Source organism: Bos indicus, chromosome X (genome assembly GCF_029378745.1).
Source record: "Bos indicus isolate NIAB-ARS_2022 breed Sahiwal x Tharparkar chromosome X, NIAB-ARS_B.indTharparkar_mat_pri_1.0, whole genome shotgun sequence".
In the NCBI taxonomy this organism is placed as follows: Eukaryota; Metazoa; Chordata; class Mammalia; order Artiodactyla; family Bovidae; genus Bos; species Bos indicus.
Window position 1 is genome coordinate 102,882,408 of NC_091789.1, and position 25,486 is coordinate 102,907,893.

Here is a 25,486-nt window from a genome sequence, read left to right on the forward strand (position 1 = left end):
TTCAATGCTGCTTTCAAGCCAGTATTACCCTGATTAAAAAAAAAAAAAAAATAGACAAAGATAATCTAAAAAAGAAAATTGCAGGCAAACATCACTGATAAACATAAATGCAAAAACACTCAACAAAGTATTACCAAACTAAATTCAACAGTAAGTTAGAAGGTTCACACACCATGATTCAAAAGTATTTTTCAAAGGGATGCAAAGATCTTTCAATATCCGCAAATCATTGTGATTCACCACATTAACAAATAGAATAAAATCATATGGTCACTTCAATTGATTTAGGAAAAGCTTTTGACAAAATGTAGCGTCTGTTTCAGAGAAGGCAATGGCACCCCACTCCAGTACTCTTGCCTAGAAAATCCCATGGATGGCAAAGCCTGTTGGGCTGCAGTCCATGGGGCCGCTAAGAGTCGGACACAGGTGAGCAACTTTACTTTCAGTTTTCACTTTCATGCATTGGAGAAGCAAATGGCAACCCACTCCAGTGTTCTTGCCTGGAGAATCCCAGGGACGGGGGAGCCTGGTTGGCTTCCGTCTATGGGTTCACACAGAGCCGGACATGACTGAAGTGGCTTAGCAGCAGCAGCAGCGTCTGTTTACAATAAAACCTCTCCAGAAAGTGGGAATAGAAGCAACATACCTAAACATAATAAAGGCCTTATATGCCCCTACAACCAACAATATACTCAATTGTGAAATTCAGAAAACACTTCCTCTAAGATCAGGAACAAGATAAGATTGCTCACTCTCAGAGTACTGAAAGTTTTAATCACAACAATTATACAAGAAAAAGAAATGAAAGTAATCCAAATTAGAAAGAAAGAAGTCAAACTTCTTGCAGATGACATGATACTATATACAGAAACCCTAAAGACTCCACCAAAAAAAAAAAAAAAACAAAAACTATTATATCTGATAAATGAATTCACTAAAGTTACAAGATACAAAATTAATATGCAGAAATCTGTAGTTTTTATATACAAGAAAAACCATCTATCAGAAAGAAAAATTTTAAATCCCACTTATAATTGTATCAAACAGAATCAAATACCTAGGAATAAATTTAACTGGGGTGGTGAAAAGCCTGTACTCTGAACAGGATAAGACATTGACAAAAGAAATTGAAGAATACACAAACAAATAGAAGATATACCTTGCTCATGGATTAGAAGAATTAATATTGTTAAGACATCCATATTACACAAAGTGATCTACAGATTCAATGCAATCTCAATCAAAGCATCAATAGCAGTTTTCACAGGACTAGAACAAATAATTCTAAAGTTTATATAGAACCATGAAAGACCCTGGATAGTCAAAGTAATTTTGAGGGGAAAAAAAAAAAAAAAAAACCTGGAGGTATCACACTCCTTTACTTAAAACTTTACTGCAAAGCTATAGTAATTAAACCAGTATGTAAATTGGTACAAAAAGACACACAAATCAATGGGAGAGAGCCCCCAAATAAGCCAATGCCTATAGGATCAATTAATTTATGACAAAGGAGACAGGAATATACAATGGGGAAAAGAGAGCTTCTTCAATAAATGGTGTTGGGGAGGAGAGAGTGGGATGAATTAAGAAGGCAGCACTGACATATATACAATATCAAGTGCAAAATAGTTAGCAAGTGAGAAGCAGTTGTATAGCACAGGGAACTCAGCTCAATGCCCTGTGATGACCTAGAGGGCTGGCATTGGGGCGAGGCAGAGGGAGGCTCAAGAGGGAGGAGATATAGGTATACTTATAGCTAATTCACGTTGTTGTGTAACAGAAACCAACACAACATGGTAAAGCAACTATACTTCAATTAAAAATAAATTAAAATGGTGTTGGGAAAAATTTAATACCTGTATGTAAAAGAATCAAACTGGACTAAATTCTTATACTACATAGAAAAATAAATTCAAAATTGATTAAAGATTAAAGTGTAAGACCTGAAACCATAGAATACCTAAAATAAAACATAGGCAGTATGTTCTTGCCATCAGTCTTAGCAACAGTTTTTTGGCGTGTCCTTACAATCCTGCAACAAAAGAAAAAAAAAAAAATAAACAAATGAGACTACATCAGACTAAAAAGTGCTTACATAGTGAAGGAAATTATCAATGAAAGGAAAGCAACCTACTAAATAAGATAAGATATTTGAAAATAATATGTTTGATAAAGGCTTAATATCCACAATATATAAATAACTCATACAACTCAATAACAAAAAACCCCCCAAACTTTCTGATTAAATATCAGAGGACCTGAGTAGACATTTCTCCAAAGAAGACATACAGATGGCCAATCTCTGAGACATGAAAAAATGTTTAACTTCATTAATCATCAGTGAAATGCATCAAAACAATATCACTTCCCACCTGTCAGAATGGCTATCATTGAAATGCATAACAAGTGTTGATGAGGATGTGGAGAAAAAGGAACCCTCCTGTACTATTGGTGTAGATGTAAATTGTCACAGGCAATATGGAAAATATCATGCAGGTTCTTCAAAAAATTAAAAATAAAACCACCAGTATTCCCACTTATGGATATAAAGTAAGCAAAAACACCAACTCAGAAAGATATATGCACCCCTATGTTCATTGCAGCATTATTTACAGTAACGAAGATATGAAATAAATTTAAGTATCCATCAATAGATGAATGGATAAAAATATCTGGGAGATATATATGTACATACACACAAACAATGGAATATAATTCAGCTATAAAATAGAAAGAAATCTTGCCTTTTAAGACAACATGAATGGACCTAGAAGGTATTAGGTTTTGTTTGTTTTTGCCTTGCAGTGCAGCTTGTGGGATCTTAGTTCCCCAACCAGGAATCAAACCTGGGACCTTGGCAGTGAAAACACAGAATTCTAACCACTGTACCTCCAGGGAATTCCCTAGAGGGTATTAAGTGAAATAAGTCAGACAGACAGAGAAAGACAAATACTGTAAATTTCACTTACATGTGGAATCTAAAAAACAAAACAAATGAATAAACATAACAAAACAGAAACAGAATTATAGATCAGAGAACAAACTGATGGTTGCTGCTTGGAGTGGGGTTGTGGGAGTGAGGGGTTGGGTGAAATAGGTGAAGTGGATTAAGATTTATTATTTGTTATTATTTATTGAATTTATTATTCCAACAATAAAATAAATAAGTCTAATATACAGCATAAGGAATATAACTAATAATACTGTAATAATTTTGTATGGTGTCAAATGGTTACAAGACTTTTTAGGGTAATCATTTTGTAATGTATTTAGATATCAGACCACTATGTTGTAAACCTGGAACTAATAATATTGCACATCACCTATATTTCAATAAAAAATATTTGCACCCAGCTTATGTAAAAAAAAATATAGTTTCTATAAATCCAAAGTGCTATCCATTGTGCTACAGAGACTCCTAAGAATCTCTATTTCTCTACTAATTCTAGACACAAAATTTTCAGTGATGGTCATAGTGCTTTAATTCCTCCCCTCTCCAACAAAAATCATAGCCAAATTTAACTGCTTATCACAAAAACTTGAAGGAAGGGAAACATGGCATTTCAATAGGGTAGAGAAACATATACGTCCTTCAAAGAACTCTTTCTTCTTTTAGGTCAGGTAGTGTCAGTTGCTCAGTCATATCTGACTCTTTGCGACCCCATGGACTGTAGCTCACCAGGCTCCACTGTCAGTGGGATTCTCCAATCAAGAATACTGGAGTGGACTGCCATTCCCTTCTCCCGAGGATCTTCCTGACCCAGGGATCGAGCTTGGGTCTCCTGCACTTCCTCTTTACTGTTTGAGCTACAGGGAAGTCGGTGTCAGGTAAAATTTCCAAATATCACACCATATTCTTCTTGTTGTGCTTCTCTGGTGGCTCAGACAGTAAAGAATCTGCCTGCAATGCAGGAGATCTGGGTTCCATCCCTGGATCGGGAAGATCCCCTGGAGAAGGGAATGGCAACTCACTCCAGTATTCTTGTCTGGAGAATTCTGTGACAGAAGAGCCTGGCGGGCTACAGTCCATGGGGTCACAAAGAGTTGGACATGTCTGACTAACACACACACACACACACACACACACATTCTTACTAAAGCTGAGCTCCACTCCTGAAGAGGACAACTTCTCTAGCATCACATTTTTTTTTTGCAAAATATCAGGGTCCCTATCTACTGGAGACAATGGAAAATCACTAAAATTGTTTTCAAGCAATTGAAGCTGGTTATAAAGGTCACAAATAGAGATGTGTGCTTCAGTTAAGGAAAAAGTTGTGTTCATACTCATGAGTTGTATCTGTACCCTCTTTTATCTATTGTAATTGTATTTGTTATACTGTAAAAAGGATAAAATCAACTCAATTTGCATGAGAAACTAGAATATTTTAAAATAACATTACTTATAGATTAGGGTCAAGGGGCAATTTTATTTCTAAACTTCTTTCAGCTACATCATCTGTCCCCTTAGGTTTGAGTTGTAATCTGGTCAAGATGTTTCACTTACCTCGAGCCTCAGTTTCCTCATATATGAATTGAGGATATTGATAGTTACTTCACAGAACAAGGATTTCATCAAATGAATAAGGAAAGTGCTTAGAAAAGTGAACAGAACATAGTAGGTTCTCAGTATATGCAAAGAGCACAATAGAAACCACCGGGAGTTTGGTTTTAAAAAAGCAAAGAAGATACTGACAGTGAGACAAGACTATATAGACCTGTGAGCACTGAAAAACTCTTTCAGATAGTAGCTGTGCTCACTAATTTAAACCAGACTATCTGTAACTGGTGTACTAGGATTTTCCAGTAACATCTCAATACTGCTCATATAAACAAGAAGAAAAAGTCACCAGCAGCTTTATCTAAGATTAATATGGATAACTGCATATCTTAGTAGAGTAACATTTGGAAAAAACATATGCACACAGAATTGGCATCTCAGAACTGACATTTAGGCAGCATATAGTGACTTCTCTAAAGATTATATTACCATTAATTTCTTTTAATTTTTTGCTTAGTATAGATGCATAGACATTCATTTCACTGTTACATCTCCATTCATCTACTGTTATCAATTTTAAAGCCTACTTGCTTTACAAGTTCCATTTTTGCTACTGACTTACTCTCTTGAAAATAATTTCTAGTGCACATGGGGAATTGAAAAAATTTCCCCTGAATTTATTCAAAGATCCAAAGGAATTTAAAAGCAACAGTTTATACGACTAAATGTATATTTTTCCTGGCCAATGAAAAGTATCTGTAAAAGATAAATTTGACTGCTGTTAGCTAGCAGATCAAATGTCTAGTTATTACTGTGAGTTTCCTATTCAATAATCTAAGGTAGAAGAGAAATAAATTACTTGGTAGACATAAACTTTGATTACCTTTTAAAACCTGAAGCAACTTTTAAAAAGAAATGCTGGTATCTGTCCTAAAACTCATGTAGGTATGTAAGTGTCATGTGATTTCTGTGTTTATTTTGTCTTACAATGCAAACTTTTTTAAGGCAAAGATACCAGGAAAGTGTTTTCATTTAAAAGAATAGTAACTGGTTGACAGGCACTGTGGTAAGCCCCAGGTCTAGAAGGAGAGATCAGAACTGATCCTGCCTTCAAAGAACTCTTAAACTAATCTAAAAAATAGCTGTAAGTGGCTCTAGGAAATGCTGAAACACAATTCTATAGAGAGATATCATCTCAAATATAGTCCAGGTTGGGACACTTTTGAGAATGAAGAAGCATCATTGATAATTATCTCAGGACAATAGGCATGAACTGACGATATGCTGGGAAAACAGAGATGTATTTTGGTCCTTCAAGTTACTTGAAAATTTTCATTGATATACAGAAGAAGGAATGTTCAGTTTTATCAGTAGGGTGGGAGATAGGGGTGGTGGTTAAAGGGATAATGAAGAATTCAAGAAAGATATAATACTTGGAGTAATTTTCAGACTAATTAATTAATTGGCATCTATTTAGTGCTGGCCTTTATGGCGGAAAGTGAAGAGGAACTAAAAAGCCTCTTGATGAAAGTGAAAGTGGAGAGTAAAAAAGTTGGCTTAAAGCTCAACATTCAGAAAACAAAGATCATGGCATCTGGTCCTATCACTTCATGGGAAATAGATGGGGAAACAGTGGAAACAGTGGCAGACTTTATTTTTTGGGGCTCCAAAATCACTGCAGACGGTGATTGCAGCCATGAAAATAAAAGATGCTTACTCCTTGGAAGGAAAGTTATGATCAACCTAGATAGCATATTCAAAAGCAGAGACATTACTTGGCCAACAAAGGTTCGTCTAGTTAAGGCTATGGTTTTTCCTGTGGTCATGGATGGATGTGAGAGTTGGACTGTGAAGAAGGCTGAGAGCCGAAGAATTGATGCTTTTGAACTGTGGTGTTGGAGAAGACTCTTGAGAGTCCCTTGGACTGCAAGGAGATCCAACCAGTCCATTTTGAAGGAGATCATCCCTGGGATTTCTTTGGAAGGAATGATGCTAAAGCTGAAACTCCAGTACTTGGGCCACCTCATGCGAAGGGTTGACTCATTGGAAAAGACTCTGATGCTGGGAGGGATTAGGGGCAGGAGGAGAAGGGACGACAGAGGATGAGATGGCTGGATGGCATCACAGACTCGATAGACATGAGTCTGGGTGAACTCTGGGAGTTGGTGATGGACAGGGAGGCCTGGCGTGCTGTGATTCATGGGGTCGCAAAGAGTTGGACACGACTGAGCGACTGAACTGAACTGAACTGAATGCTCCAGGAGGCATGTTAGCTGCTGGGGTGTAAAAACGGACAAGAATTCTGATCTTATGGTGCTTATAGTGGTGCTGGTAGGAGTGGAGATAGACAATAATCAAATAATTACATAGTTCATAATTACAAAATGTAACACGTGATTAACTGTTAAAAAGTATAGGGGAACATGAGTTTTAAAAGAAGGTGTGACGATACTGGATGCTTGGGGCTGGTGCACTGGGATGACCCAGATGGAGGGTATGGGGAGGGAGGAGGGAGGAGGGTTCAGGATGGGGAACACAGGTATACCTGTGGCTGATTCATTTTGATATTTGGCAAAACTAATACAATATTGTAAAGTTTAAAAATAAAATTAAAAAAATAAAATAATATAAAGATAAAAAAGAAAAGAAAGTGTGACAATTTACTGAATAGGGAAAAACTTTTAAAGTTATAAATATATGAAGATTAATGTGATAATATACCTTAATTAATGGCTCATGCTTAACATTACTGGTGAAGATGGCTAAAGGAAAATAGTTGCTTTTGTTGAAAAAGCGAGGTGACCAGGTAGAAGAGGATGTTCCAGCTGCTGTTTACAACCGGTTTTTAAATGAGTTTTTATCTTTCATTATTATTTATAGAAAAATATCACAAATACTGACATTGGAAAAATCACATTAATCAGAAGAAATTATAGGACTGGATGTAATTTGTTTTAAAAAGTTAAGAGCTTTTAATAAACAAATGATTGCAAAGTTGCATTTGAATCTAAAAAAGGAGAGAAACAAATGCAGGCAAAAGCTTTCAAGACTGACAAGGGATTTCTGCCAAGGGAAAAAATCTCAACCTTACCATTCAGTTGGCTCACTCCATTTCTTCATGCACTCCTCCCCCAGCCTTTTATTATGAAATACAATTCATTCATTTTGCATTTGCAACAGAATGAATTTCTAATATCAGTCAGGTTCTGATACAAACCCCACTTCATCTTTTACAAAATCTGCCAAACAACACCCTGTATGGAGACAGAAATATCTGGCCATATCTACTGAGTCAAAATCATTGGAAATGTTCAAAGAAGTCTGATAGTCATGTAGAACAGAGTCATCAAGCAGTACCCAAGTCAAGAAGAGAAGAGTAAATTATCAATTATCTATATATGCCTAAGCACCTTTATTATTCATGGAGCTGTTAAATTTCAAGTTGTGATCTGAGAAGACATGGGTTGAGAGGGACTTACGGATACCTAATAAGAGTGTTAATAGCCTTAGAAGGGAGCTCCAGACGTACCAAAGCAGCAGGAGGAAATAAAACTGCAAGGGACAGACTTTTTTCCCCCTTTCTTTTAAAATTCTTTGTTGTCACAATGATGTCTGGTTCCACCTGAACTTAACTTTATCTCAAACCTTGGGCTAACCAACGCTTTTTTCTCATGGAAATGTCTTCCTTAAGCTATGCTAATGAACTATATATTTGCTTGGAAATCTGCCTTTCTTCAAGATTCATGTGAATTGTTTTATGGCCTGAGAGGACTCATTTTATGCCAGTGTTATTTCAAAATGCATGTTGTGGGTGAGAGACCTGGTGCAACTCTCTGTTTTGAGGCATTTCCTTTCTCTTATTCAGTTCAGTTCAGTCGCTCAGTCGTGTCCAACTCTTTGTGACCCCATGAATCGCAGCACTCCAGGCCCCCCTCTCCATAACCAACTCCCAAAGTTCACTCAAACTCACATCCATTGAGTTGGTGATACCATCCAGCCATCTCATCCTCTGTCATCCCCTTCTCCTCCTGCCCCCAATCTCTCCCAGAATCAGAGTGTTTTCCAATGAGTCAACTCTTCACATGAGGTGGTCAAAGTACTGGAGTTTCAGCTTTAGCATCATTCCTTCCAAAGAACACCCAAGGCTGATCTCCTTTAGAATGGACTGGTTGGATCTCCTTGCAGTCCAAGGGACTCTCAAGAGTCTTCTCCAACACCACACTTCAAAAGCATCAATTCGTCCGTGCTCAGCTTTCTTCACAGTCCAACTCTCATATCCATACATGACTACTGGAAATAAGCCACCACCAACAGGAAGAGTCTGGGAAAGGTTAAAAGGAGACACCGCATCTCTGTCCACTTCCCAGAATCCCTCTTGCTAACATCCATCTTGGCTGAGCAATGCATGTGCCACCAGGAGAGACTCTGAATTGGAATGATTGCCCAAAGACCACGTGGAAACTAATCCCATCACCATAAAACCCAAGACTGTGAGCCATGCAACAGAGCGGTTCTCCTGGGTTCCCTTACCCTACTGCTCTCCACCCAGGTACCCTTTCCCAATAAAGTCTCTTGCTTTGTCAGCACAGGTGTCTCCTTGGACAATTCATTTCCGAGTGTTAGACAAGAGCCCAGTTTCGGGCCCTGGAAGGGGTCCGCCTTCCTGCAACAAAACCATAGCCTTGACTAGACAGACCTTTGTTGGCAAAGTAATGTCTCTGCTTTTGAATATGCTATCTAGGTTGGTCATAACTTTCCTTCCAAGGAGTAAGCGTCTTTTAATTTCATGGCTGCAGTCACCATCTGCAGTGGTTTTGGAGCCCAGAAAAATAAAGTCTGACCCTGTTTCCACTGTTTCCCCATCTATTTCCCATGAAGTGATGGGACCAGATGCCATGATCTTCGTTTTCTGAATGCTGAGCTTTAAGCCAACTTTTTCACTCTCCTCTTTCACTTTCATCAAGAGGCTTTTTAGTTCCTCTTCATTTTATGCCATAAGGGTGGTGTCATCTGCATATCTGAGGTTATTGATATTTCTCCTGGCAATCTTGATTCCAGCTTGTGCTTCTTCCTACCCAGCATTTTTCATGATGTACTCTGCATATAAGTTAAATAAGCAGGGTGACAATATAGAGCCTTGACGTACTCCTTTTCCTATTTGGAACCAGTCTGTTGTTTCATGTCCAGTTCTAACTGTTGCTTCCTGACCTGCATATAGGTTTCTCAAGAGGTGGGTCAGGTGGTCTGGTATTCCCATCTCTTGAAGAATTTTCCAGTTTATTGTGATCCACACAGTCAAAGGCTTTGGCATAGTCCATAAAGCAGAAATAGATGTTTTTCTGGAACTCTTGCTTTTTCAATGATCCAGCAGATGTTGGCAATTTCATCTCTGGTTCCTCTGCCTTTTCTAAAACCAGCTTGAACATCTGAAGGTTCACGGTTCATGTATTGCTGAAGCCTGGCTTGGAGAATTTTGAGCATTACTTTACTAGTGTGTGAGATGAGTGTAATTGTGCGGTAGTTTGAGCATTCTTTGGCATTGCCTTTCTTTGGGATTGGAATGAAAACTGACCTTTTCCAGTCCTGTGGCCAATGCTGAATTTTCCAAATTTGCTGGCATATTGAATGCAGCACTTTCAAAGCATCATCTTCCAGGATTTGGAATAGCTCAACTGGAATTCCATCACCTCCACTAGCTTTGTTTGTAGTGGTGCTTTCTAAGGCCCACTTGATTTCACATTCCAGGATGTCTGGCTCTAGGTGAATGATCATACCATTGTGATTATCTGGGTCATGAAGATCTTTTTTGTACAGTTCTTCTGTGTATTCTTGCCACCTCTTCTTAATATCTTCTGCTTCTGTTAGGTCCATTCCATCTCTGTCCTTTATCAAACCCATCTTTGTATGAAATATTCCCTTGGTATCTCTAATTTTCTTGAAGAGATCTCTAGTCTTTCTCATTCTGTTGTTTTCCTCTATTTCTCTTATTAGCATCTTGCTAATAGGTATATAACTCCCTGGTAAAAACTAGCAAGGGGGCACTCTTTCTGTCCCCTTCTGATGTCTATGTCATAAGCTTTCTCTGTTTCTTTTATACTTTAATAAAACTTTATTACATAAAAAGCTCTGAGAAATCAAGCTTTATCACTAGCCCTGATCGAATTGCTCTCTCCTGGAGACCAAGAATCCCAGCATTGTTTATGGCTTGTGGCAGCAACCTTTCATCTTGGGGTCTCATACGGGATTCTTCAGGACAAGGTAAAGATGCTCAGAGCTCTAGTTCTTTGTTCTCCTAGTAAACACTTTTTTTTTGTTTTGTTTTGTTTTTGCTTTGCTAACTCTACAGTGTGCCTGTGTGTATGATTGATTGATACAGATGCACAAACAAGTGTGAAGCAAGAGTTGTATCCTAATCTGTGGTTCTGAATTGATGTCATATAGCTTATGGCAAAAACCCTGTTGGGGGATGGTAATGTCAAGAGGCACCTAACATCTCCTCTGGGGGAGCGGCCAGAGATGGACGAAGGGTGTGGACTAAACTCCCCTTTCTTGTTCAAACTTTCTGTTCTCTTTGACCATTTCACAACTGCCTGGGAATTAGAACTAGTAACCTAATCTGTCAGATCATAGACTTTCAAGGGACTTGCAATCCATGTTGTTACTATATAGTTTTACTTAGACTTCAAGTATGGAAGCGCCTAGCCTTGTTATGAGCCAAAGATTATAAGAACATGATCAGAAGTGAGGAGGAGCTTTAGCTCCAGGAACATCTTTAACGCTAGAGGTCTTTCTCTTGGCTGCCTGCCTCAGGGGCCAACGACGTGAAAGTGAGTCTTTATCATTGCTGTTCCTCTGATTTATGTGTAAAGAAGCACTGCTGGTGACCATGCGGTTTTTGAGGACACAGATTATGAATTCCAAGATCAAGTCAGATTGTAAGTACAATGGGCTTCTTCTTTTGGTAGCACTAGTTCTTACTGGACCAGAGGAAACTCTCTAGTGGCTTTTGTCTCAACTCCTTAGATATTGTTTCTGTGGAATCTGAGGCAATGAATTGGATGGATTTGCCTTAATAGTTTGAGGACAAAAATCACATTTTCCTAACTGGCCAGCCCTTCACCCCTTTTGCTACTCTCAGAAGGGACATCTTGGTTGTTGTTCACCCCTTTATGACTCACCACTTCTACTGTGGTCAGGACTGTACTCAAGAATGTGCACAAGAACACGGAAGATGGATACTTCCCCTAGTAGTGAAAAGTTGTTGCTGAACCACAAAAGACGACGGGATTCTTGGCCTCTGGAGCAGAAGAATTAAATCTGGGGCCTGTGACAAGGCTTGATCGCTTAGACCTTTTGTGTAATAAAGTTTTATTGAAGTATAAAAGAGATATAGAAATCTTATGACATAGACATCAGAAGGGGGCAGAAAGAGTACCCTCTTGCTAGTCTTTAGACAAGTGTTATATAGCTACTAGCAGGCTGCTAATTAAAGAAAGGAAATATCTCAAAACTCAGAGAATGGCACCAGGCCCCTCACCCACAACATACATTTTGAGATAACATTGACACAAGGTGAGTCATCCTGGGCCATAAAACGATTGACATGAATCTTGAAGAAAGACAGATTTCCATACAAATATATAGTTTCATTAACATAGATTAGGAGAACAATGCATGAGTATAACATACCGGTTTGTCAAGTTGGATAGGAGCCTTTAGGCAGAACTGACTCAAGACAGAGTCTAGGGTAAATGCATAGTACATTAACATAACTTATGACAAACATTTCCATAAGAAAAATGCATTGGTTAGCTCAAGGTTTGAGAAAAATTAGGTTCAGGTGGAGCCAGGTGTCATTATGGCAACACAGAATTTTAAGAGAAACCTCTTTTTAATTTGTGTAGAGAAGGGGAAAAAATATAACACTAGTTTGTTTCCTCCTGCCGCTTAAGAGAGAGAAAAAAATGTCTGATACTTGCAGCCTATTTCCTACATTTGGAGACCCCTGGCCTTCCTGCCTGTTACCCTCTCAGTAGTCTTAGCTTGGGAGGCATTCAGAAAGGCTACTCTGTTTACTCCAGGTGGCATCAGAGGAAGAGCAGAAATCAGACAAAGGTATTAATGGTGAGGAACTGGACATCAGTCTGGGATGCCATCAGGTCTACCCATGCTGCATCTCCACCCTGCCTTGGTTGTAGAACCAGGAGGGATGAGTAAGGCACCTGTGTCAGTAAGGGACAGACTAAGTTCAACCAGGGAGGGAAAGCTTTGGTGGAAAGTCTGTCTCCACCCCAATATAGAGCAGGGAGGGACGCCTCTGGCAGAAAAAAGCCACGGCTGTAGATGCTGCTTTTTTCTCCCTTAAAAATGGGAGCTAGCAGTTCCAGAACCACCTACTTTAAAGTGTATTTTTTAAAAAAATATGGGACAAGTTTGATCCCCAGAGTTTAAAAAAGACATGCCTGATCTTCTGTGATACTGAACGGCCACAGTGTTCTTTGGAAGATGGAGAATTCTGGCTGGTTGAAGGGTCTCTTAATTATAGTATTGTTTCACAGTTATACCGGTTCTATAGAAAACAGGAAAAATGGGTAGAAGTACCATATGTGTTACTCTTTGTTTCTCTGCAAGACATGCCAGACTTACGTGCTAAGGGTACAGATTTGGGTGTGAAACCTTCAGCTCCCTCCTGTCCTCTTATTTTGCCCCTGTATCCAGGGCTCCCAACTGAACAGGCTGAGAGTCATTACACCCTTCCAGGAGGGCTTACCACAGTCTCAGTAGAAATTCAAAAGTCCCAATTGTGGTCAAGACTATATATATATAGAAGCCTTTATGGGACAAACTACTTTATGACCTTACTTGGCGAGATGTCATGTATGTCTTGGGACAGATGCTAACTCCTGACTCAAAAATTTGAGTTTTGGGGAAAAGCTGTTGCCTATGGAGATGAATGGCTTGATAATGAATCAGCAGAAAAGGGAGAGGGTGAGATAGCTGTCTTCCCTACTGGGAATCAGACACTCCCCACAACAGAGTCAGACAGGGACTATAACAACACTAAAGGAAGATGGAGACCAGAATCACTTTGTCAGATGTGTTCTTGAAGGACTCAAGAAAGTGTGCACTAAGACTTTAAACTATGCCAAGTTGGCAAACAGAACAAGAGAGAAGGATACCCCTGGTAAATTATGGGAGGTTCTCTACAAATTACTGATGTCGATCCCTAAAAGGCAGAGGGAAGAACAATCTTAAAAGGTAGATTTCTCATTTATTCAGCTCGATATCAGCTGTAAGCTACTAAAACAGGTGTACAGACCAAATCAGTCTTAGATAACCTGTGCAACTGGCTCAGCTTATTGTGGCAGGGAGGAGGAGGAGAAGAGGCAGAAAAAGACAAGGAAAGACCGAAACCCTAACAATGCCTTTCAGATCCACTCTGAAACAGCCAGAGAAAAATGCCCAGAGGACCCAGGTGAAAACAAATGGAGTTGCTGTTACTGTGGAAATAAGGGGCACCTCAAGCAGGATTACTCTGACGTGTCTAAGCTGCCACCAGTTCCATGTCCAGTCTGCAAAGGAACATAAGAGAAAAGACTATCCTCTGAGGTGTAGGCCTCAGGGTTCTGACTCTCAAGACAATCAGAACTGAAGGTGCCCGGGGGTCCCCACTCAAGCTCCCATCCTAATTATAGTTGAGGAACCCTGGGTATTGATAATTGTGGGGGTGAATCAATCAATTTCTTTTTAGACACCAGGGCAACTTACTCTATGCTTACTGAGGATGCTGGCCCACTTTCTCCCCAATCTATTTCTGTAATGGGACTGTCTGGATGAGCCAAACATTATTATTACAGTTGTCCTCTAAGCTGCAACTGGGACTCTGCTATTTTCACATGAGTTTCTGATCATACCAGAGTCTCCCTCCTGCCTATGGGTAGGCACATACTGAACAAGGTCCATGCCACTGTTTTCATGAATAAGGATCCCTCTCTGTCTCTCCCATTAATTGTAAATCCTAGAGTGTGGGCTGATGGAAAAACTATGGGTTGAGCACAAAATGCTATTCCTGTCACTATCAAACTCAAAGACCCTTACCTACTACCACATCAAAAACAGAATCCACTGAAACCGAGATTAAGAAAGGGTTAAAACCCACCATTGAGAATTTAAAGAATCAGAGGCTATTAATTCCCTGTAACATTCCATGCAACACTCCTATTTTAGGTATAAAAAAAGTCAAATGATAAGTGGAGACTACTTCAAGTTTTACAAATAATAAATGAAGCTGTGGTTCTTTTGCACCCCATTGAGCCTAATCTTTATACTCTGTTTTCTGAAATCTTGAACTAGCCAAATATTTTTCAGTCACTGATTTGAAAAATGCTTTATTTTCTAGAAGGGATGAGGGCCATAGGCATCAAGAGAATTAAGCCTATAATAAATCATCCCTTACCTATGACTTTAAGACAGTTGAGATTTTGAGGCATCACAGGCTATTGTCACATTTGGATTCTGGGTTATGGAGAACTTGCCTGGAACCTTTATATAAACTTATAACTGAAACTCAACAAGCCCAAACTTTTTGGTCTCCAGAGACTCAAAAGACTTTTAAGGCTCGTCAAACTGCTCTCTTGCAGTCTCCAGCTTTGAGCTTCCCCATAGGATCAGAGTTTAGCTTCTTTGTTACTGGAAAAATAAAGTCTATGGCCACATTGCTTAAGGGTAATTGCTACTATTGTTTTGGTAATGCCCAATCCCTCCCAGCATCAGAGTCTTTTCCAATGAGTCAACTCTTCGCAGGAGATGGCCAAAGTACTAGAGTTTCAGCTTTAGCATCAGTCCTTCCAAAGAACACCCAGGGCTGATCTCCTTTAGAATGGACTGGTTGGATCTCCTTGCAGTCTAAGGGACTCTCAAGAGTCTTCTCCAACACCACAGCTCAAAATCATCAATTCTTTGGCGCTCAGCTTTCTTCACAGTCCAACTCTTGGTGGCTGTATATTTCCCTTAAAAAAATAGCTGTTATACATTGCAAAGGGCACAGAAGGGCCGGGAGTAAAGCAGCCGAGGGTAATCAGCTGAATGACTGCCAAGTCAGAAAAGAGGCCCTTTACTAAAAACCTCCTTCACTACAGATGCCCTTGGTCTGGACAGGTCCTGTTGAACAGGAAAAACCACAGTGTACTGAGGAAAACTAAAGCAATATTTGAAAAAGGAGCAAAGATAAAGGGTGATTACAGTCTGAGGACAGTTAATTCATAATTCCTGAAAGTGCTCAATGAAAAATTCTTAAAGGCTTACACAAGTTTTCCTAAAGCCTTGGAATTAACTATGTAATTCAACTTTTAGCTTTTCAGCAGGGACCTTACAGGAACTCAGGGAGGTAACTCCTGACCCAGCCTCTGAGTTAAACAAGCTGCTCTTTGACCCAGGAACCGAGATCCTTATAAAGACATTGGGATCTGTGGGACAATATCTCAAGCCCCTCTGGGAAAGCCCTTACCAGGATATTCTTTCTTCTCCCACAGCTGTCAACGTGCCAGAAATTGATTTGTGGGTACATCTTGACCCAAACTAAGTGATGTCATTTTATGTCTTTATTCTCTATGCTTTTACTTTTTCAATTTTCAGATGGACCTGCTAATCTATGAGGGCCTACTACTGACTCCAAAAATCCCGAGTCTGCCGTTTGACTCACAAGACAATGCTTTCCTGTCCTGGGCCCATTCCTAAGCCGTATTCCACAATCAGGTCTAATTGCTGGGTCTCCAGAGTGCTCCCCCTCTTCATCGATGGAAGGCTTCCCATGGTGGACATCTCCACTTCAGGCAAAGGACATTCTCCAAGTCTGCGACTACCTTCACCAACAACAATCATATGTGATGCCTCTTATGGATCTGATGACATCTAACAATCCTAAAATGGACTGTTGTAACACTTTCTACCTTAACTATCAACATAATGTGGCTTTTAATTTTTCTGATTGTTCTGTTCTTGCTGTTTGCTCCCTACATCTATAACTGTGTAGCTGGATTTGTTTCTAGCTACATGAAGGCTTTTAAGTTACAAACATTGTTCAGGCTCTTACAAGTGCCACAGCCACCTCTTCCAACTATTACTTGGGGCCCCTGGATCAGAGAACCTAAATATGAGGGTTAGGAGAATATGTTGCCTCAACAATTTAAGGACGACACCCCTTACCATCTCAGAAGCAGTCATGGAATGAGAATGTCACCCCTTTCCCTTGGCAACAGAATTCTAAAAGAAAATGGAGAAATGAGAATGTTAATAGCCTTGGTAGGGAGGCCAGAGGTTCCCAAGCAGCAGGAGGAAATAAAGCTGCAAGGGACAGACTTTTTTCTTTTCTTTTCTTTTAAAATAGTGTGTTGTCATGATGACACCTGGTTCTTCCTGAACTTAACTTTATCTCAAATCTTGGGCTAACCAATGTTTTTTTTTTTCCTCATGGAAATATCTTACAGACACGGTGGGGAAGGAGAATGTGGGATGAGCTCAGAGAGCAGCACTGACATATATACACTACCATGTGTAAAATAGATAGCTAGTGGGAAGCTTCTATATAACACAGGGAGCCCAGCTCCCTGCTCTGTGGAATATGGAGGTGGGAGGGAGGCTCAAGAGGGAGGGTTGTTATGTATATCTATATGTGTGTGTATAGATAGATATAGTTATGACTATATTTATACATATAACTATATATATAGTTGTGACTGATTTGCATTGTTGTACTGCAGAAACCAGCACATTGTAAAGCTATTATGCTCCAATTTAAAGCAATAAATAATTTTTAAAAAGTACCTAGGAATAAATCTTTCTGACAGTAGGGGGCGGTGCCAAGAGGCAGAGGAACAGGATGGGGAAGCCACTTTCTCCCCCAAAAATTCATCAAAAGATCATTTCAATGTTGAGCAACTTCCACAAACAACTTCTGAACGCTGGTGGAGGACACCAGACACCCAGAAAGGCAGCCCAATTTCTTCAAGAGGCTGTAGGACAAACTATAAAAGACAAAAACTCAGACAAAAGTTTAGGGATGGAGACCTGTCTTGGGGAGGGAGTCAGGAAGGAAGAGAAGTCTCCACACAGTAGGAAACTCTCTCACAGGCATGTCTGTGGGGAGTTTTGGAGTCTCAGAGGGCAACATAACCAGGAGGAAGAAAAATAAAAAGAATACAGAATAAATGCCTAACTGAAACTGCCAGTGGAGAAGTGGCCTGGATGCTCACGTCCACCACCAGAGAGTGGGGATTGGGCAGAGAGGCATGGGTTGCATCATTGGTCCTTAGGGTATGGACTGGGCCTGAATGCCCTGAGGACAATCTGAGGGAGCTAATATGAGATAACCACCCAAACCGTGGAATCAGCAGAGAGACATAAAAAGACCTCTCCCAAGAAAGGCTCTATCGCCAAATGGTGACCCTTGGTGTGCTCACAGAACAAGGGATTGAGCAAATACCAAAGGAGAGCCCTCCCTCCCCGGAGGCAGAGAAGCAGACATGTGACAGCCAGAGCCGGAAGACAAGGGGCTGCTGCAATCTTGGCCCCAGCGACTGCATCTTACACCAAACTGTGAGCAGGGTCCCAGTTGCTAACCTCCTTTTTCTGAGCACCTTGACAGTTGACATCTGTGAGGATTGTCACAACCTGAGATCAGCTCCCAAGAGGAGACACATGGCACACCTGGAATTCTGCTCTCACAGCACATCTGGGAAACCAAGTGGTGGGGACTGGGCAGGTGAATAAGACAAATGGCCCACCTGGGACAGTGTGTTCACAAAGCATCTGGTTGCCTGGGCTGCTTGGACCTGGGAAGGGTACAAAATGCACAACACATCTGCGTCTGTGCCCTTGTGGAGCACCCAAAGACCTGGGCAGTGTAGACCTGGGAAGTGCATGAAATGCAGGGCCCACATGGAGCAGTGCCCTTGCAGGGCACCCTGGAGACTAAGCAGTGCAGATCTGGGAAGCACACACCGCCTTGGGCTGTGGCAAACCCAGTGTGGTCCATCCACTGTGAGCACTCCCCACACATGCCAGCAGTATTTGTTTGCAGTGTACCTCCCTTCCTACCACACAACTGAACAAGTGAGCCTAGTAAGTGGTCACCTTTGCCCCCATTGCATCAGGCCACAAATTAGACACTGAAGAGACTTGCAAACAGAGGAAGCCAAAATAAGGGGGGAGCACTCTGGAAATAACAGGTGCAACAGATTAAAATCCTGCATTTAATATGGGAGATATTTGAGGGCACCTATAGATCTTGAGAACAAGCACAAGCTGGAACAAGGGACTATCTGATGCTGAAATAACCCCACACTGCCCACAACAGCACCAGAGAAATTCCTAGATATATTTTTACTATTATCACTTTTAAATATATATATATTTTAAATTTAGTTCTTTACTGTTCCTTTAACTTTCATTTTTATAGCCTACTATTACCTTTCCAAAAAAACTCTATAAAAAAACAAATACCATGTATTTTAAAAATTATTATGATTGATTATGTTTTTTATTTATTATATTGTATTTTGAGAGTCTAACCTCTATTCTAGGTTTCTAACGTTTGCTTTTTGATATTTGTTATCAATTTTGTACCTCTAAAAATCTAATCTTCAGTATCCATTTTCACTTAGGGATTAAGTTACTGGCGAGATTGTGCTCTCCCCTTTTGACTCTCCCTCTTCTCTTCCACGTAACCTCTACCTCCTTCCTCTTCCTTCTCTACGTAACTCTGTGAATCTCTCTGGGTGTTTCGGGCTGTGGAGAGCACTTAAGGATTTTATTACTGGCTAGATTGCTCTCTCCCCTTTTGACTTACCCTTTTCTCCTCCGGGTCACTTCCATCTCCCTCCTCCTTCTCTTGTCTATATAATTCTGTGAAGCTTTCTTGGTGTTCTTGGCTGTGGAGAATTGTTTCACCAATAAATCTAGGGCTTTTATCTTCTATGCTGTACGGATGGAGAAGTCTTGAGGCTACTATAAGAGAAGGACCAAAAGCCAGAGTGAGGGGATTTAACACCAGGACTCAGAACATCAGAGAACTCTGGACTCCGGGAAACATTAATAGATAAGAGCTCACCTAAAAGTCGCCATACGACTTTTAGCTCGACCCAAGAACCAACAAGATCCACTGCAAGACACACCACAATAATTCTCTAGCAAAACAAGAACAAAACCCTGAACATAAAAAAGACAGGCTGCCCAACACCATGATAAACCCATAGACACTACTGGGCACTTCATTGCACTCTAAAGAGAAGAGATCTAGTTCCACATACCAGAACACAGACACAAGCTCCCCAAACCAGGAAACCTTGACAAGCCATTAGTCCAAACCCCACCCAAAGGGAGCAGACTCCACAATTAAGAGAAACCATGAACTTCCTGTATGCAGAAAGGGCACCCCAAACACAGGGATCTAAACAAAATGAAAAGGCATAGAACTATTCAGCTGGTGAAGGAACGTGATAAAAACCCACCAAACCAAACAAAAGATAGGGTGTCTACCTGAAAAAGAATTCAAAATCTTGAAAACAAAATGGAGTTACAGATGAATAAACTAGAGACAAGGATTGAGAAGATGCAACAAATGTTTAACAAGGACCTATATGAAATAAAGAAGAGTCAATCAATAATGAACAATGCAATAACTGAGATGAAAAACACTCTGGAGGGAGCCAACACTAGAATAACTGAGGCAGAAGAGAGGATAAGCGAGTTGGAAGATGGAATCATGGAAATAAATGAAGCAGAAAGGAGAAAAAAAGAATGGAAAGAAATGAAGACAACCTCAGAGACTTCTGGGACAATGCCATCATTTCATGACAAATAGATGGTAAACTATGAACACGGTGACAGACTTTATTTTCTTGGGCTCAAAATCACTGTAGATGGTGATTACTGCCATAAAATTAAAAGACAGTTGCTCCTTGGAAGAGAAGCTATGACAAACCTAGACAGCATATAAAAAGCAGAGACTTGGAGGTGGAAGAAGATGGTGCAGGGGTAAGATGGGAAGATTGCCAGCACTCCCACATATATATCAAAAACTCATTAAACTCCTACAAAGCAACCTCTAGGTGACAGCAGAAGACCCCCAGCCTCCAGGGGGACAGGCTAAGCTCCCTAAAATGAGGTAGGAGAGAGGATGGAGACATAAAAAGGGAAAAGATGGTGAACTTCTGGGCAGGAGCATGTGCACCAAGGAAGGGAGGGAGTCCTTAAACAGGGGAAGTTCTGGTGCACAGGGAAGCTCCCTCACCGGTGGGCCCAAGGGGGCACTGTGGAGTCTCAGCAAACTGGGCAAAAGAGGGACTTAGAGAGCAGAAAACAGAGAAAGCTGCACTTCTTAGCCGATTAACAGCTCTCAGACTATGGCACCGACCAGATGGCAGCCTCAGGGAACCAAGAATGAGTAGGCACACAATCCTAGCCAGCACACACAACACTTGCAGTACAGAGAGTGGGCCCAGGTAGCCTAGTGTGGCATGGCATACAAACCCCAGGAGCACACACACTTGTGGCACAAAGTGGGGGCCTGGGGTGCTGAGAGAGGGGAAGCATACAAACTTAAGTAGTGCTAACAACCTTCGTGGCACAGCTGAAAGACTTGTATTGTCTCGTTTGCTTGAGACAAAAAAAAATGCACATAAACCCCTTGACACAGAGGGCTTGCCTCAGGAAGTGAGACAAGTGCACACAAGCCCCGCAACATAGAGGGTGAGCTCAGGCGGCTGAGGGAAGCCCACAAAAGTCTCAGTAATGTAGAGGGCACAGAAAAGATCCACAAAAGCCCCTTGCGGCTAAGTTGCTTCAGTCGTGTCCGACTCTGTGCGACCCCACAGATGGCAGCCCACCAGGCTTCCCCGTCCCTGGGATTCTCCAGGCAAGAACACTGGAGTGGGTTGCCATTTCCTTCTCCAATGCATGAAAGTGAAAAGTGAAAGTGAAGTCGCTCAGTCATGTCCGACTCTTAGCGACCCCATGGACTGCAGTCTACCAGGCTCTTCAGCCCATGGGATTTTGCAGGCAAGAGTACTGGAGTGGGATGCCATTGCCTTCTCCGACAAAAGCCCCTACCTGGCAAGTTTTGTCCAGCAGTGCAGGGCAGGATAGGAGAACAGAAGCATTGACAATGATCACAGAAACAAGTAGGGGGCTGGCGGCAGTGAATATATGCTGAGAGGGTCACTTTAAAGTGCCTGTGGAAATAGACACATCTAACACTGCCAAAGCCAGAAGGAATGCCCAAAGGCATACTGAACCCATAGACACACCAAAACCTACTACTGGACACTGCACTGCCCTTCAGAAAGATGAGATCCAGCTCCATCAACCAGAACACAGGCACGAGCTCCCCCAACCAGGAAAATATAACAGAACACTAACCCAACCCAAGCGACAGGGGCAGCCTCCATCCATAACCAAGGAGTATGACCTGGAGAACCGTCTTTTTTTTTTTCCCCCTTTTTTTCCTTATAAATCACACTGTTTACTTCCCCTACATATTTCTACCTTCACATTAGCCTTTTGTCGTGCTATGGAGTTTTCCTCTCTGTTTTGCTTGTTAAAAAAATCTGTTTAAGATTTTTTTTTCTTTTTTCTTATAAATCACACTGTTTATTCCCCCTACATATTCCCACCTTCATATTAGCCTTTTGTGGTGCTGTGGAGTTTTCCTCTTTGTGTTTCTTTTGGTTTTCCCTGTTCGTTAAGCCAATCTCTTGTACCCTTTTCTGTTGAACACTTTGGTTATAACTGTATGTGTGGAAGTATGTGTGTATATCTCATTATTTCTGTAATTACTTCTTGACTTGCTTGATTTCCTCCCACTAGAACACAGAAACAAGTCACCCTTAACAAGAAATCAACACAAATCACCCAATCAACATTTCCCTCCACGGGCAAAAACCAAAAGGAAGAAGGAATACAACCATAAAATCTGGGAAAAGGAGAACTCAAGTGGAGCGAGTTAGAAAAAAAAAAAATGATGAAAAGACAGAGAAATAGAGCACAAATGAAAGAGTGAGGTAGAAACTCACAAGACCAAATAAATGAAGTGGAAATAAACAATCTATCTGAAAGAGAATTCAGAATAGTGATAGTAAAGGTGCTCCACCCGCCAGTGTTATTTGTTTGCAGTGTCCGTCCCTCCCCACAGCGTGACTGAACAAGTGAGCCTAAAAAAGTGTCCACCATTGCCCTCCTGTGTCAGGGTGGAAATCAGACACTGAAGAGACCAGCAAATAGAAGAAGCTAAAACAGAGGGAACCATCTTGGAAGTGACAGGTCCAATATATTAAAACCCTGTAGTTAGTACAGGCTACATAGGAAGGGGTCTATAGATCCTGAGAAATATAAGCTGGACCAATGAACTAGCCAAAAATGAACTGACCCCATACTACCCACAACAACACCAGAGAAAGTCCTAGATATATTTTTACTATTTTTACTATCATTTTTTAATTTTTTTTAAAAAATTTTAAGTCCTCTGTTACTCTTTTAATTTTCATTTTTATAACCTACTATGGCTCTTGAGAAACCTATATGCAGGTCAGGAAGCAACAGTTAGAACTGGACATGGAACAACAGACTGGTTCCAAATAGGAAAAAGAGTATGTCAAGGCTGTATATTGTCACCCTGCTTATTGAACTTATATGCAGAGAACATCATGAGAAATGCTGGGCTGGAAGAAGCACAGCTGGAATCAAGATTGCCTGGAGAAATATCAATAACCTCAGATATGTAGATGACACCATCCTTATGGCAGAAAGTGAAGAGGAACTCAAAAGCCTCTTGATGAAAGTGAAAGAGGAGAGTGAAAAAGTTGGCTTAAAGCTCAGCATTCAGAAGACGAAGATCATGGCATCTGGTCCCATCACTTCATGGGAAATAGATGGGGAAACAGTGGAAACAGTGTCACTTTATTTTTGCAGGCTCAAAAATCACTGCAGATGGTGACTGCAGCCATGAAATTAAAAGATGCTTACTCCTTGGAAGGAAAGTTATGACCAACCTAGACAGCATATTGAAAAGCAGAGACATTACTTTGCCAACAAAGGTCCATCTAGTCAAGGCTATGGTTTTTCCAGTGGTCATGTATGGATGTGAGAGTTGGACTGTGAAGAAAGCTGAGCACCAAAGAACTGATGCTTTTGAACTGTGGTGTTGGAGAAGACTCTTGATGCTAAAGTTGAAACTTCAGTACTTTGGTCACCTCATGCGAAGAGTTGACTCATTGAAAAAACTCTGATGTTGGGAGGGATTGGGGGCAGGAGGAAAAGGGGATGACAGAGGATGAAATGGCTGGATGGCATCACTGATTCGATGGAGTTGAGTTTAAATGAACACCGGGAGATGGTGATGGACAAGGAGGCCTGGCATACTGTGACTCACGGGGTCACAGAGCGACTGAACTGAACTGAACTGATTACTTTGCAAAAAAAGAAAAAAAAGAGAGAGAGAGAGAGAGAGAGACCCTATTTTTTAAAGCAAACTTTATATATATATATATATTTATAATTTTCTGACTTTTTTCTTTTTTTCTTTAATTTAATATTGTATTTTTGAAAATCCAACCTCTACTCTAGATTTTTAATCTTTGCTTTTTGGTATTTGTTATCAATTTTGTACCTTTAAGAACCCAACCTTCAGTACCTATTTTTACTTGGGAGCGGGATTACTGGCTTGACTGCTCTCTCTCCCTTTGGACTCTCCTTTTTCTCCACCAGGTCACCTCTATCTACTCCCTCACCCTTCTCTTTTCTACCCAAGTCTGTGAATCTCTTTGTGTGTTCCAGATGGTGGAGAACACTTAGGGAACAGATTACTGATAGGGTCTGTCTCTCTCCTTTTGATTCCCCCCCTTTATCTTCCTAGACTTCCCTGGTGGCTCAGACGGTAAAGCATATGTCTACAATGCAGGAGACCTGGGTTCGATCCCTGTGTTGGGAAGTTCCCTGGAGAAGGTAAAGGCAACCCACTCCAGTACTCTTGCCTAGAAAATCCCATGGACGGAGGAGTCTGGTGTCCATGAGTTCGCAGAGTCAGACACGACTGAGCAACTTCACTTCACTTTATCTTCCTGGCCACCTCCGTCTCCTTCCTCCCCCTTGTCTTCTCTGTATAACTCCGTGAACATCTACGAGCAGTCGAGACTGAGAAGCGCACATAAGGAAGTGATTATTGGCTAGCTTGGTCTCTCCTCTTTTGATTCCACTGCATCTCATTCGGGTCACCTCTAACTCCCTCCTCCCTCTTCTCTTCTCCTTGTAACTCTGTGAACCTCTCTGGGTGTCCCTCACTGTGGAGAAACTTTTCATCTTTAACCTAAATGTTTTATCAACGGTGCTGTATAGATGGAGAAGTCTTGAGGTTACTGTAAAAATAAGACTGATAACCAGAAGCAGGAGGCTTAAGTCCAAATCCTGAGAACATCAGAGAACTCCTGACTCCAGGGAACAATAATCGAAAGGAGTTCATCAAACGCCTCCGTACCTACACTGAAACCAAGCACCACCCAAGGGCCAACAAGTTCCAGAGCAAGACATACCATGCACATTCTCCAGCAACACAGGAACACAGCCCTGAGCTTCAATATACAGGCTACCCAAAGTCACTACAAACCCATTGACATCTCATAACTCATTACTGGACACTTCATTGGACTCCAGAGAGAAGAAGTCCACCGCCACCCACCAGAACACCAACACCAGCTTCCCTAACCAGGAAACCTTGGCAAGACACTCATAGAACCCCACCCACATCAAGGAAACTCCACAATAAAGAGAACTCCACAAACTGCCAAAATACAGAAAGGCCACCCCAAACACAGCAATATAAATTGGATGAAGAAACAGAGGAATACCCAGCAGATAAAGGAACAGGATAAATGCCCAACAAACCAAACAAGAGAGGAAGTGATAGGGAATCTACCTGATAAAGATTCTGAATAATGATAG

At 40.9% G+C, this 25,486-nt stretch overlaps 1 protein-coding gene across 3 annotated transcripts in view; it reads right to left on the reverse strand.

Moving 5' to 3' along the window:
* The window catches only part of ZC3H12B (zinc finger CCCH-type containing 12B), a 605,593-nt gene that overhangs the window by 58,735 nt on the left and 521,372 nt on the right, over positions 1 to 25,486 (reverse strand). The window contains exon 1 of one of the 3 annotated variants that reach the window (XM_070784198.1): positions 19,344 to 19,587. The exons of 1 other annotated variant lie outside the window; for it this stretch is intronic. The gene's annotated coding sequence lies outside the window, so the exon portion shown is untranslated. Of the gene's footprint in view, positions 1 to 1,960; positions 2,150 to 19,343; positions 19,588 to 25,486 lie in introns of those variants that run through there. One more of the 3 variants, XM_070784197.1, reaches the window with a different exon arrangement.